The sequence below is a fragment of the Phacochoerus africanus genome, chromosome 1 (assembly GCF_016906955.1).
Source record: "Phacochoerus africanus isolate WHEZ1 chromosome 1, ROS_Pafr_v1, whole genome shotgun sequence".
NCBI lineage: Eukaryota > Metazoa > Chordata > Mammalia > Artiodactyla > Suidae > Phacochoerus > Phacochoerus africanus.
In genome coordinates this window covers 40,681,654-40,697,059 of record NC_062544.1, presented here as the reverse complement: position 1 = coordinate 40,697,059, position 15,406 = coordinate 40,681,654, and the positions used below count along the sequence as shown (strand labels likewise).

Here is a 15,406-nt window from a genome sequence, read left to right as displayed (position 1 = left end):
CACTTTTTCCTGTGAGGCAATTATGCCCTCTAAAACCTCGTCATTAACAGTTCTAAATGCAGACTGTGAGGGAATGCTTATCTGACTACTGGCTTAGTGCTATATCTAAATGGAAGGAACATTAGGGCACCAGCTTACAAAACAGGAAAATCTACCCCATTGAGGGAAGCCGACATAGCTTATAAAGCTAATCAAACAAATCAGCAAGAAATGTCTGTGATATTTTCCATTTTAAAAACTGATCATTTAAAATCGAGTATACTTTATTAAAAAAACATTTTACTTGATAATGTATATCTTTTATTAATATACTAATAATAGCTGTCATAAGTAACATTTACATGGCACTTAGACATTTACTAAATATATTTTCACATTTAATAACCACTTTTATTGCTTACTAAATATATTTTCACATTTAATAACCACTTTTATTGTCACAGTAACCCTATTGGTATTTGTTTTAATTTTTATTTTACTTTGGCATATAGCTGATTTACAATGTTGTGTTAGCTTCAGGTATATAGCAAAGTGATTCAGTTACACTAAATAATTCAGATATACTCAGTTATATCAGATTATTTTCCCATATAGGTTATTAAAGGATATTGAGTGTAAGTCCCTGTGCTATACAGTAGGTCCTTGTTAATATCTATTTTATATATAGTAGTGTGTATATGCTAATTCCAAATTCCTAATTTATTCCTCTGCCCCACCTTTCCCCTTTGATACTCTTATGTTTGTTTTTGTCTGAGTCTGTTTCTGTTTTTTAAGTTCATCTTTATAATTTTTTTTAGATTCCATATGTGATATGGTATTTATCTTTCTCTGACTTACTTCATATATTTTGATCATCTCTAGATCCATCCATATTTTTAGTATTTTTAATACTCAAACAACAGAGAGATGAAAACCTTTAACTTTTCAAGATCGAACAGTAAAGACTTTCTTTGCTTTAAGTACTTGCCCAATACTGGAAACGCTTTTAGAAGTAAAGAAAACTAACTAGTGCTATGAACTTCTGTAATAATAACGTATCATTGTACAGTCCATCACTATGTACAAAGAATTAAAATGTTCTTTCACAAGCACTTTCTGATCATGCTTCTGATATTCACCAAAACAGTGAAATACCAGGACACACATCATTATTTTCATTTTACAGACATAGAGACTGAGGCTTGGAGAAATGTAATGACTATGATTTCACTGACCCCATGATTTGCTACACTATTCTACTTCTTGGAAATCAGAGAGACAAAATTTTGGCCAGTAACTAATATAATGTGGAATTGTATCACACGCATATGTTATATAATTAAAATGGAAAAATTCTGCAATTATATAAAACTCCTCCTCTTCCAATGGGTAGTGTCAAGCTCTGTAAACAGAGGGAATCATCCGAATCTAAAGCATTTACCTCTTTCTGATGTGTTGGGGATGGAGGACAGTGTTTGTTTCATTTTGTTCTTTTGCTCTGCTTTCTCTAAAACATGCTCCAGGTGGAACAGCAAGTTTTTTGAAAATGCCAGCTAAAAATAATTAAATTCTTCAGCAAGAGTAAGCAATGAGATTAGTCCTAGTCCTATATATATATATATATATCTGGAAAAAAAAGTCTCAGAGACAAGCAAGCCCTTCCAAAAGCAAAATTCACCATATGAAACACAGGAAAATGTAATTCAATCAAGAATTTTTTTTCAATCTGGATTTACGTCATTGCTTTACTAGGTAGTGCTAATAGTTTCCAAAAGCCAATTTGTATTCAGGAAGGTTTCTCAAGTATTACATCACGAACATTCCTTCTTGGATACATCTTTTGTCAAATCCATCTGTTTATGGCAGATATGCATAGTTTCATAGAACCTTATCTGCAAAAGAATGTCTACACTTAGACAAAATTGGCTATAGGAAATAAAGAGAAGTAGAGGGAACAAAGATGAGCTACTGCTGTTTGGGAAGTATTTCCCTTTTTCACAACACCTGGCTCATGGACACCTGTCCACTGGGCACCTGGCTCCCCTCTACTCTTTTTTTAATATCCTGTCCTTTCATGAAAAAGAGATGTGATAGCAGCTTTTTAGCAAGAAGTGAAGAGATGAAGGTCCTGGAAGAAGCACCAAGGCATGGTGTCTAGACTCTCACTAGAACTGCCCTGAGCCGTGCTCTAAACACTTTCTGAATTGGATGCGCAGCTGATCTGAGCTCCACACCTCCTTGAGGGGTGAGATTATAGTCCTTCAAGAGATGCACTCTTCCCTCCACTTGCATTCCGTTAGGAATGTAGAGCAATGTCAACTACTGCTATTAGTGTCCACAGCTCTAACAACTCAAGAAATGAACTCGCTCTTCTATCTCAATAAAGAAACAAAGTTTCTCCATAAAGTAAATGCATTTCTGAAAGAATATATTACAATTACACTTTTTAAAACTATTTTACATACATTTGGCTGATAGAGAAAAGGATTCTATGTTAATTATTTTTCTTTCCTTTTACAAACCTCATCCATTTGTATGACCTAAAAGGGGTCATATTTTAGAAGGCAAAAATCTTTTAACAATGAAACAGCATGTCCGGTGTGACCAAAACATAAAATTTTTACAGAAATACAACTACTATTCTTTTCCTACGGATTAAATCATGTCAGTCCTTTAAATAGGTGCAACCAAATAAAAACTGCTCTTGGTATAAAAATAACATTTTTACAGGAATTGCCAAGTACTCTAGGTATTAGAAGTTTATATTTGCCACAGAAACCCATGGTTTTAAAAACTCTTCAAGTGATTTATGCTTAAGATTATACACAGCACAAATATATACATTAATATCGGCAAATCTAAAGAGGAAAAATTAGACAAAAAGCAAACTGGAAAACAACGCCAAATAAAAAGAAATTACCTAGCTTTGTGCTATATTGAGAAAAAAAGTATAAAGGTTATTTGGGAGAAGGAAAAATTATTTCTCAATATTAACTCCATAGACAAAAGCCCAATTTTCATAATAAGCTAGGAGAAATCGATAATGTTTTAAAAATAAAAAGTGAACTGCTTACACTCACCAATCTATACCCAGTATTAATTCTATCCTGCAGTGTATGCTATAGAAGGTAATAAAACGCTGATGTTTCCTAGTTTCTCGTTTCAATCTGCTCCAGCTTTCTCTTCAACCTGGTTAGCAACAGAAGTCACCCCCAGCAATTACACAAACCTAACAACGGCTTCCCTGGGATAATTTGATCCGCTCCAACCACACATTCCAATCCACATACTTTCTTCCGTTACGGTTGTTGTCTGTGTGTGTTTAACATGCTTCTTGAAAGGCTTTTTTAAAATATCGAGCCAAGGATTTCTCATCCAGCTCGCTACCACATCAACAGAACCAGAATATGATTTAGTTCAGCTTCAGATGACAGTACAGCAAAGTATAACTGTCATTTCACATTTCTCTTCCTTCTGTGCTCTTAACTGCTGTGCACCTGGGTTGCTAAAGGACTGCCTATCATGAGCTGAGCCCTCCCAGCTGTGGACCCTGGGGGGTGGGAAATCTTGAAACTTGCCTGACTCAAGGGCTCTCAGCCGTTGCTTTGTCACCAACAGCCTGTTTTAACCTGCTCCTATTGGACCTTTATCACTTTCCTGACCCCACAAAACAAACCGGGCTGGCAAATGCAGTGAACAGCCTCCTTGAAAATGCAGCTTGACTGTGATTCATGGCCAAAAGCTGGAATAACCCTGCCAGGTCTGAGAAGCTTTACGATTAATTGCATTGAACTTGATACATAGAGAACAGCACCTTGAAAATGAATCATCTGCTACTTCAGTATTTTCTAATCACAATCACTCCCTCTCAGGGCATGTAATTAATTTACAGAGTTAAAAAAAAAAAAAAAAAGTCAGGATTACTCACACAGTCTTGAAGATGCAATGTCAGCTATTTAGGACAGAAACATCCAAGGCCGTGTTAGAACTCAATTACGACTACATATGCGTTAAAACAGGAACTGACAGGCCTCTGGACTACAGCAACTATAGGACTCGTGCTTCTCGTACGCTGAGCTATAATTTATGAAACTGAGCCCCAGATCCAGCCAATCACTTAGCTCCTCATAACAAGTCTAACTGGCTCTGGAAAGCTGAAAGGGCTGCACTAGAACAACAAAGATGAGATATTCTACACAACAATCAGCTTATCTGGAATCCCTTTCCCTTGCAAGGCCAGAGAAAAATCGCAGTTTCATTGTCTGAAGGAAGAGGACTCAGGAAAATGCAACTTCACCTGAAGCAAGATCTTTTATGGCTTGGCAATCCCAACCTTGCCGGCGTGAAAGGACCGACCTACCTCTGGAACCCGGAGGGCAAATGTGGCAGCAAAATCCCAAAGGTAATTTTCATCTTTCTTTTAATTTTTAATAGTAGTAATGCAGAATCAAAATGATAGACATTAAGTCACTCAGGCAGTTAGGTATGCTTTGATTTTATTTTACCTTTTTCTACTCTCACCTTTTGTAGGATCATTTGTTATTAAGTAGGAGTTGAGGGAGGCTTAATGTACCTGAAATAAACCTGAAACCAAAATCATTTGTGGAGGAAGAGAGATCATTTTCCAGAACCGTTTTAGAACTACCTTTTCAGATGGGCAGCCTTTTCATCTACCCACAGAAACAAGCATAAGGGCAGCTCAGGCAGGGGAGGAGTGAAAAGGGGTTTAATGGGTACAGCTACATACTCTTTGTGTCTTAAAGGGAATAACTGTGCTCAGGAAGTAAATTAGGAAGATAGGTTATTGTTCAGCTCCTCTGGTCCTTGGCACATAGGCCAAGTAAGAATGTACCAGGATGTACCTTGGTGGGATTGCTGGGGCAGAGAATGACTTAAAAGCAGGTTGGCAGAGCCCTGTGTGGCCCAGGTTTTTGTTTTCTTCTTAATATTTTCCTTATTTCCTATTACATTTTGAAGTATTAATTACGTCAACTACTTGCTATACCATACTTCCAAATTTGTACTTCTTAATGGATCTGTGTAAAGCATTTGTAAGTCTAAAGAAGTGATTGAAATAGAAAAGCAAGAAAAAAATGGAATTGACCCACAGGTAACCCCAACATCACACCCTTAGATACTCGACATACTTTACCTAATGACAAATCCTTTAAAATCCTCAGCAAATGGTGTGCCTCCTTTAAGAAATTTTGCAGCAAGTCTAACATTAGCAACCAAAAAAGAAATTGTAGTAATAAACATTCAAATAACTAAGTCAGTCATTATGCTTTCAAAGTGAAAACAGAACCTCCACAATATCCAACTGTCAGTTCTCTATGCTCCCAAAGGAAGAAGCTGGGAATGGAAACTAGCTTTGTTTAGTGATGAAATAGAAGCAACAGTAACAGAAGAGCTATTGATGCACGTTTTGTTTGGTATAGATAATTGACTGAATTCAACTTGAGACTTGACACCAAGAAGAAAAACATAGCAGTACACAGGGAACAGAAAAAGTAATCCATTGGCAATTCCTCCACAATTTGTTCTCTGAGTTGTCCAATTTGTGACTAGCCACAGAGGAATATTTTGCTCTGTTTAAGCATTTTTTATTTAATTAAACCTTTGTTTATTTAACAGTGTTGCTGCCTATGGTGACTGTGCTAGAACTGAAACTTCTCAGGAAGCCAGGCTGTTAAAATTGTGATGCCCTGTACTCAACAATACCATGGATTATTTAGTCCAAAGTGGAAAGCAAGCCCTTACGGTAATGTCATTGCATCCTCAACACCCAGAACGCCCTGTTTCTCTTTCCCTGAATAAAACTACATTCAAATCCCATTGAACACCCATGTTCAAGTCTCCATTTGTCAGCTGACAAGACCAAGAATACTCTAAGGTGTTTAAGTCATTCACGTGTGTCTAGAAATTTCCATAGGAAAACTTCGACAACTTTGAAGGCATGCATCTCCCCACCCAAGACCCTAGCCAACAACCATCCTACAAGTCCGTGAGTTCGAAGTTTCCACGGTTTCTGTACATTCCCTGTGTCAACATAAAGCTAAGTTTCATACACACCCTGGATCCTTGTCCCTTACAAACACTAAAGGTTTTGTTCAACTTCAAGCTGTTCATCTGTTAGTAAGTACTGCTCACCCTAAAACGCATTCATGATGAGAGCTTTCTAAAACACCAGTATGGCCTTCCCCTCCAATAATCATAATAATCAGAATAGCCTAAGATGTGCTACTGGGCAGTTTGGCGGTGGGGTGGGGGTGGCAGATATTTAGTGCCTGGAGCTGCCACAGAGCAGGGAAAACCTCACACTGGAACAAAGGAAGTAATCTCAGTACAGTCCCGCTTAAGCCAATTATCTGTTTACATTTGATTTCAATACCCTATTGAAAACAATGCAATGGAGGAGGAAATGTAAGAATACATAGCAACACTCTAACCTTCTTTTGCCTATAGTTGTTATTGCAGTGTGTTAAAGTCTGATAGCAGGCCTCACTGTCAATTCATCAGGGCTTGTTCTAGCAGGTTCTGGCTAGAGACCGTCTCCGTCATCACCATCACCTAAGACCTGCTGGCTGTCCCATCAGGCACTAAGAGGCTCATGGTCTACAAGGGTCCCCAAACAGCTGAATCTAGTTCTCACTTATTTCCTTGAGCTCAATCTCACAGATAAGAATTAAGATGATCCCCATCATAGAAAAGCAGCTCAGAAATGCAAACCTTTTTCTGAACCAAGAGCTATCAGCAAATCTCAAATATCAGAACAGCTCTGGTTGACTGAAAAGTGTCACGAACCCTGGGCCAAGAATGATTTCAGGCTCACAAACTAATCTGTCTGGTCCTGCAGTTTATGTGGGCAGAGTCACTCATGAGAAAACTCTTAAGAAACGTCCAGGCCACCCCACACCCCTGACGTTAGTGTATCAGACCAGCTGAGAGTGGCAGGATGTTAACTGCCCTCCAGGTGACATGAATAAAAAGCCCCATTGTTTTCACAACCCTGGATTTCTGCCTGAAGAAACCCTAGACCTCAGACCAGGTCTCTGGGACAAAACTGCACACAGTTCAAATGCTAACTCTTCGAGATAGTATCTATGGTCTAAACCAAGAGAGAAGCAGTTACTTACAAAAATGTCAGTAAGAAGGCCTGTTCACTTCAAAAAACAAAAATAAATAAAATTTTTCATTTAAATAAAAAGGTACTAGAGCTTAAATCTGTGCTCACTGCAGGGATTAAGCTTATGTTCTTGGTTCAGATAACAAAACACGTCATCTGGGCACAGAGACCTCATAGTCATGTTTTTGGCACAAGGGGCAGGGGAATTTTTGTTGCTGTTTTTTTTAATTCAGTCTCCCTAAGAATATGAACATGTGGAAACATACAATGAGTATGACAAAATTCTAAAGCATATTACACTTAAAATTAACCTTAACCAACAATCTTTTGCACTCACATACAGTCAAAATTCTTCTAGGCAATGAGGTATTAAGAAATTTCTTTAATCTTACTGTTTGTCAGTGTTTCTCAAAAGCTATGCAACAATATATATATACACATACAAAAACAGGCAATTACTTACATTTTGTAAGAGAAAAACTTGAAGGGTCTCATTCTTCATATTTGATGCTACAACCAGCTCTTTGTTTCAAGCAATGGGTAAGCATTACAGCATGGAGATTGAGAGCAAAAATTCTGAGCCAGACTGCCTGGGTTCCAATCCCAACCCTGACTCTTAACTGAGGACTTAGAGTAAGTTACTTAAGAGCTCTGTGCCTCAGTTTTCTCATATAAAAAGTGGTACCACCCACAGTAACTACTTCCAGGGCTTGGCGTGAGGAATAAATGGGCAACACCTGCTTAGAACTGGGCCTGTTGCTGAATTCATTAATAGAAAACTGTCATTGTATTATAATTGTTATTAAGCTCATTGCAATAAATGTACACACTATCCAAAATGAAGATGAATTACTGAACAGCCAGATACAGTGAAATATATCTATGAACAGCACATATCTCATTTCAGGTAACATTTATATAAGTAAGATTTCCCCTGAAAGCCTCTGAGATAACAACTCAAGGAGATGGGCCTGTTAACTGTCGGTTTTCTGCCTGGTTATCACTTGACACTTTCAACTCTGTCCTGCATTTAGTGTTTCACACAGGGACACGAACCTAGGAAATGACACAGAAGGGGGTAATTGTAGTAGATATGATTCATATGAGAGAGGGTACGAAGTTCAGGCTAGTTTAAAGATTCATGCATTAAGGCAAAAAAATACTGGAAGCCATTAATTTTAGACACGGCACCCTAACCAAAAAAGATATGGAGGGAAAAATAGGTTACCCATTACGAACAGCTGTGCTGATCATCCAAACACATGAACCATGTCTAGAATTCACACTGACTACTCAGCCTCAATATAAGAGAACACTGATGCCAATTATCTCCCTTCCTCCCAGGATGAGAGATTTCTCAGAGTAGGAGATTATTAACTGAAACTTCAACTTGCTAAGAAGGGGCAGAGAAAAAACAGTCTGCTTGGTGAGGGAACAGCTGCCCCAGGGAAAGACCGTAGACTTGTACATGCAATCATTCCTTCATTCACTCGGGAGTGGTCTTGCGCTTTATCTCCTTCCATGTGCACACACACTCCCACCAGGTACATCCAACTGCCTACAGGTGAGGGGGAGCCCATGCTCTCTCACCACAGTGCTTCTGTGAATGCATTTCTCCAACTGTGGGCCCCACCATTAAGACCACAGAAAAGCCTCTCCTTCCTACCTACCTCCTCCCCATGCAAGGTACTTATTCCCGCTGGGTAAATTAGTAAATCAGTATCACCTATCACGTGAATTAGCATGAAAGGGAAAAGAACCAATGGGAAAACTGGGGAACATTTTCAGTTTCGAAAAAAAAAAAAAAGGCTTTAAAAAATTGGGGGCACTTGCTGCAAGATCCAATATGAAATCAAACATTAAGACTTAGTAATAGGGAGTTCCCGTCGTGGCGCAGTGGTTAACGAATCCGACTAGGAACCATGAGGTTGCGGGTTCAGTCCCTGGCCTTGCTCAGTGGGTTAACCATCCGGCGTTGCCGTGAGCTGTGGTGTAGGTTGCAGACGAGGCTCGGATCCTGCGTTGCTGTGGCTCTGGCGTAGGCCGGTGGCTACAGCTCTGATTCAACCCCTAGCCTGGGAACCTCCATATGCCACGGAAGCAGCCCAAAGAAAATAGCAAAAAGACAAAAAAAATTAAAAAATTTAAAAAAATAAAAAAAAGACTTAATAATACCACAGATAGCCTCTTTGCTAGAGTTAAAGAATCCTCTCTGGTCTGTCTCAACAAGGTGATAAAGAAGCCCACCCAGGTTGCTAGAAATGACTGCATGTGCGAAAGTTCTGCATGGGGCTCATCAGGGAGCTGATTGGGCTAAACTAAGTCTCTATTCTAAGTATCCTGCTCCTGAGTTCCCGTTGTGGCACAGCCAAAACAAATCTGACTAGCACCCTAAGTATCCTGCTCCTGGCAGAGGGATGCAAAGGGAAGTGGGTCTCAGATTCAGAGGCCAGCGATTATCTCCCCCACCCCACCTCCCAACCCCCACACTGCAATGCTATAGAGTTGGACATGAAGTTTCTCCCTGAGGCCCACTTAGGCCACTGAGGCTTTGCTACCTGCAGTATGGCTGCAGTCCAGTCCTGCAACTGAGGAGGCAGTCACTGGGCACTGGGCCTCCACCAGAGAGGAGTATGGGGGGAGTAGTGGGGCTAGAGAATTTAAAAAATGGTGAGTTGGAAGTGAATCTTCAGAACTGTGACACAGGTCCAGTTGTCTTTACCCCCTCTCCCACTTCATCTTTGTCTTCCACCTTAAAAAACATATATATATATTTATTTTTATTTATATATATATATTTATATATATATATTTTTATATATTTTTTTTATATATATATAGTTTTCCTATTCTCCCCAGCTTCCTCCACCAAAGAGCCTGAATTCCCTGCCCACCAAGTGAATCCTCTTGTGTGCCATCCTCAGAGCAACCAAATTAAACCAATCTGTGCCACTAAGATTAATGCCCCTGTTATCTTGTTATCTCCCATGTGGCCCTTTTCTTTTTTCACTCTTTTTTTTTTTTTAATAGCTGCGCCAGCAGCATATGGAAGTTCCCAGGCCAGGGACTGAACCCAAGCTGCAACTGTGACCTATGCCAGAGCTGCAGCAATGCTGGATCCTTTAACCACTACACCAGGCCAGATATAGAACCCAAGCCTCCATAGCAATCTGAGTTGCTGCAGTCAGATTCTTTTTTATTTTTTTATTTTTGTTAACATGTAATTGATTTACGGTATTGTGCCAATATCTGCTGTACATATATTCTTTCTCTCCTACTATCTTCCATTATGTTCTATCCCAAGAGATTGGATATGGTTCTCTGTGCTGTACAGGAGGATCTCATTGCTTATCCATTCTAAATGTAATAATTTGCATCTACCAAAAGTCAGATTCTTAACCCACTGTACCACAGCAGTAACCCCAATGTGGCCCTTCATGTTAACAGAGGCCTTCTAGAAATAAACCTGAGAACCAAAGAATTTATAACACTGAACATTTCAGGCTCCCTGGAGCATGACCACAAAGCCACGCAGAAGGCATGCAGGGCTTTCTGGGTCCTGGGAACCACACCAGCACATCAGTCACCTTCCCCTCTCAGGAGTGGGCCAGCCCAACACACAGAACCCTGGCCAAGGAGAATGCCAGCTTTTCACTCCTCTGTGCAAGGCAAGCACAGCCAGTTGGGCAGTGCACAAGCTGTACAACCACACACACCAGTCCTGCCTCTGTGGTCCCTGAGTCTTCCTTCTCTCTATCCAGAGCACAGGCCACCAGCAGTCCAGAAAACTTTTCTCAGTTTTTAACTCTCCCACAATAGAGATAAATGCTTGGTGCCTCAAAAGCACTCTGGCTAAGGGGACACATTCATAATCACCAGCTACTAAGGGGCATAGGTCACTCTATGTCTCCCAGTGCATAGGATTTTTTTTTTTAAGCACAGAAATTAGAGCAGTAGAAGAAAAGCAAATGGCACTTGAGTCCCATGTGCTCTAAAAAATAATGCAGAGGCTCCTCAACTTCATGTGCATTGCTAAGGTGCTTGCTAAAATGGTAGACCTCTGACCCCTCTCATAGGTCTAGAATAGAGCCTAGGAATCTGCCTTTTCATTGGCATCTCCTCCATTCCCCAACCTGTGCTTTTAAAGCCAGTCATCATGGATTAAGTTGAGAAGCATGGAGATAGTACATGCAGACCCCTTAACACAAAACCTGACATGTTACAAGTACTTGATACTTACTAGCTATAATTATTAAACGTCAGCATTGATCCCAACCTCACGTCCTCCTCTCAGACCTGACCTTTATGGAGTGAAAACTGCAGAGGGGTGTGGCAGTGTGGTAGCAAGACCAGAGTGATCCTGGAGCAAGAAAAGGGAAATGAGAAGAGGGACACCGGAGAGAGACAGCCTGATTTGTATCCTTCTAGTGCTCCATTAGCTTTTGATGAAAACGCTTAGTCTTTTTCTTTTCTTTTTTTTTTTTTTTTTTTTTTTTTTGCTTTTTAGGGCTGCCCCTGTGGCATATGGAGTTTCCCAGGCTAGGGGTCCAATCGGAGCTACAGCTGCTGGCCTATACCACAGCTCACAGCAACACCAGATCCTTAACCCACTGAGCAAGGCCAGGGATGGAACCCAAAACCTCATGGTTCCTAGTGGGATTCATTTCGGCTGCACCATGAGGAGAACTCAAGCTTTTGATGGAAACTCTTGAGCATTCATTACTACCATGCCACAGTATCAACAGCAACGTAGCAGTGTTTGAAACAATTGTCTATGGACCACTTGTTCCCAAAGGAAAAAGCCTCCAAGTACTGGCTCCAAGTACCTCCAAGTACTGGCTCATTTTTCTGCCTCAAAGAAAGCCATACCAGGTTATTTGCTCTGTAGGCCAAAGCAGGCCCCATGTAGATAGCATGTTTTTAAATGGTTGAGTCCACCAACGTTAGCATAATATAAAAGTAAATCTGCTAGACTTTGGTGAGTCTTGGCTACTTTGCTCTGTGGCTGATGCGGGACCTCCACAGGTGGTTGGAGCTAACGCTGCCTACTTACCACTTGGAGTCATTCCTAGTAAATAGGATGGCCCTTCAGGAAATCTTCTGTTTAGTTTGCATGCTCCATAGAAGAGGACAAAGCTCTGTTTAAGAACATAAATAACAAAAGCTTTCTTCTTCCAAACCAAGAGGGAAGCTGGAGATCCATCCAAAATCACTTGGTCTTAAACTGTGTAAGGATAACAAGAATGCAATATTATTTTAGGCTGCCCAACAGCCTCAGTCACTCAATCTCCTCTCTGGCCTTCAGAAAACAATGACTCAATATGGCCTTTTTCTGACAGACTGCAGCCTTAGGAAAAAACTGTTCCACATATTTGGAAGTAGGGCTCTTCCTGCATTTAAATCAATGGAAGCTATTCAAAGCCCACTTAGCTTTCTCTCTTCGAAGCATGGGCATAGGAACAGAGCTGTCTGTACTCATACAATTAAAGTAACATAAAAACCATGTGAAAAAAATCAGATAATTTTCTTACACCATCCTAGGTGCTTGACATGTGTTTTATTGCCTGGTTCCCTCAGTAACCTCCGAGAGGTTGGTATGTGTTATTATCCTCATTTTTTACCAAGAGTTAGGTTAAATTAGTTTTCCTAAGGATTCAGAGCAGGTAAGTGGCAGAACTGGAAACTGAATAAGAAAGAAAGTAGGAGTTCCCCTGTGGCACAGCAGGCTAAGGACCTGGTGTTGTCACTGCAATGGCTCAGAGTTGCTGCTGTGGTATGGGTTTGATCCCTGGCCCAGGAGCTTCCACATTATTCAGGTGTCATCAAAAAAAGAAAATAAAAGTAACCTCAAATTCTACCAGTTATGACTTAAGTGAGGAGTTTCCATTGTGGTGCAGTAGAAATGAATCTGACTAGTATCCATGAGAATGCAGGTTCAATCCCTGACCTCGCTAAGAGGGTGGGGGATTTGGCATTATTGTGAGCTATGGTGTAGGTCACAAATGCAGTGTGGATCCCATATTACTGTGGCTATGGTGTAGGCCAGCAGCTGTAGCTCCAATTCGACTGGGAACTTCCACATGCCACGAGCGCAGCCCCCCACCCCCCCAAAAAAAGACTTCAGTGAAAACTTCCCATATTTCTATTAACATAACTTTATAGAAATGTGATCATTTAATTTGTGCCACTAAACAATTCTCCACATCATATGTAATGCTCTTTATCCTCACTTTTATTGACTGCACAGAACTTCCTAGAAGGTATTTATCATAATTGTCCAAGCCAGACCCTAATTGATGAATATCAAAGCTATTTCCAGTTTCCCCTACCCTGAGAGCTGCTGGACAAAGAGATGATACATTTTACACTTCAGTGCATATCACCCAGCTGCCCTCCAAAATGTTGTGTTAGGGAGCTGCCCAAGTGTGCCCATTTCCTCACATCACAGGTACACGAGGTTTAACCATTTATTGCCAAAATGCTAGGGGGAAGGAAGAGTGTTTGGGGTTTGTTTTTGTTGTTGTTTTGGGTTTTTTTTTTCTTTTTTTTGCATTTCATTATTAGAGAAGTTAGACTTTTTTTTTTAATGCGTTGGGTCATTTGCATTTCTTCCATGATAATTTTTTTATTACAAAGCCTTTTTTATTTTTATTGTAGCGAATCTCAAATACACATAAAAGTAGACAGAACAGTATAATAAACCCCCACAAGTCCACCCTTCTTCAGCCTGAACAACTGTTGTCCCATGGCTGCCCCATCTACACAGCTCTCTTCCTTCCCTCTATTTCCAACAACTGACTTTTAAAACATAATGAAAACATAACCCTTCAGCTTCAGGTGCATTTTTATGTTCAGGAGCTGCTTTCTTCTTATATCATGAAAATTCACCCAAATATTTCTAAATATTAAGGAGATAGATCATTTCCTTCTGCATTATATGGAGGAATAAAATTGGTGACCAATAAAAGAATATTTGAGGAAAGTGAATCAGTGGAAGCTAAAGGACTCTGAGGTTCCAGAGTCTGGACATCTGAGAGGAGAGGGTGGAAGGCAGATGATCCAGGCAGAGGAAGCCCTGAAGAAAGTTGGAGAGAAGGAGGTGGAAGGGGCTACATCTGGTGAAGCTGCCCAGAGCACCGCGAGGACAGAAGGTCTGGAAAGAGCAGGGCTGGTAGCAGAGCTCTGGGGGTCAACCACAAAAACAAGGCAACATGGTGTGAACTCTCAGGAGGATGCACTAGCAGAGAAGAACACCTTGTTCTGAGCTTCAGAGGAGAACTCAACGTTTTTGCCAAGAGCCCAGTTCTTGCTCACTTTCCCAGGAAGGCAGACAGATGGTGTTAGAGAGGAAGAAGAGCTGGAGGGCACCTGTTTGATTTGAAGTTGGGGAAGGACATCAAGAACTGGTTATCATGCAGAGACCTGCTATATAGCCCAGGGAACTCTACACAATATTCTGTGATAATGAACATCTTCCATGATAATTATGCCTATCCTTTTTCTGCTTTATAGAGTCTGACTCCAAAATTCATTCAACTGGAGTCAGATTCCAAAATTCATTGCAAAGGCTTTCTCCTGCCTCTTGCTGCGTACTCGTTGTCTGTGCTGGACAACTCGGAGACTTTGATCTACAGCCCAGAAAACTTTGGCCATGTATTGCCAGAGGAATTAGTCAAGTTCTATAAAACATGTTCCAAGAAGAAAAACTGGCTAATTCTAAGGAAGAGAAAGCCATAAGCTTCTTGGTTGTCTGCTTCTGAAATAGGTCAGTCCTTCCTTTATCACAGTTGTTTATCGTATAAGAAACAATGATCCTTTCAAATGTAATCTTGTTCTTGTGCACAGAGAAATCTGGGTAAGAGAAGAGGGGGCCAAGAACAGTCTGGAAGAACATCCCCAGAACCAGGGGCTGGAAGGAATGAAGGACAAATACACACAGGCAGAGGCAGAACACAGATTCACAGATTGTTTGTGCTGAGATAAGAGCTACAGATGCCCTCACTCCAAGGAAACCGAGGCCCCCAGACATAAAGTGACGTTTTGCAATCAACCAGCAAATGGCAGTTCTTCATCTTCCGGAGCAGAGCTCATCATGCTAGGGGAAACTGGCCAGAAGTAAAGCGTAACAAAGTTGAGTCCCCAGAGCTTAAAGCACTGACTCTGCCTCCCACAGTGCCAGGATGATGTTGAAAGACCTTATGACAAAAGCACCCTCACCCCAGGCCCAGGAACTTGTGCACAGAGGGCCCAAACCAGGTGCTGGGCCAGCCTCGTAGCTGCCAGGCTAGGTAGGGTTGAGAC

The 15,406-nt window shown here is 40.7% G+C and overlaps 1 protein-coding gene and 1 long non-coding RNA gene across 2 annotated transcripts in view; one reads left to right on the top strand and one right to left on the bottom strand.

Moving 5' to 3' along the window:
* PDE4D (phosphodiesterase 4D) overlaps nt 1-4,014 on the bottom strand; it is a 1,473,810-nt gene extending 1,469,796 nt beyond the window's left edge. The window contains exon 1 of the mRNA XM_047756094.1: nt 3,908-4,014. The gene's annotated coding sequence lies outside the window, so the exon portion shown is untranslated. The remainder of the gene's footprint in view (nt 1-3,907) is intronic.
* Nucleotides 3,350-5,819, top strand: LOC125113686 (uncharacterized). Its single transcript, XR_007131569.1, has 2 exons — nt 3,350-4,381; nt 5,614-5,819. It is a non-coding gene; the product is annotated as an uncharacterized LOC125113686 (long non-coding RNA).
* Nucleotides 5,820-15,406: the final 9,587 nt, after the last annotated feature.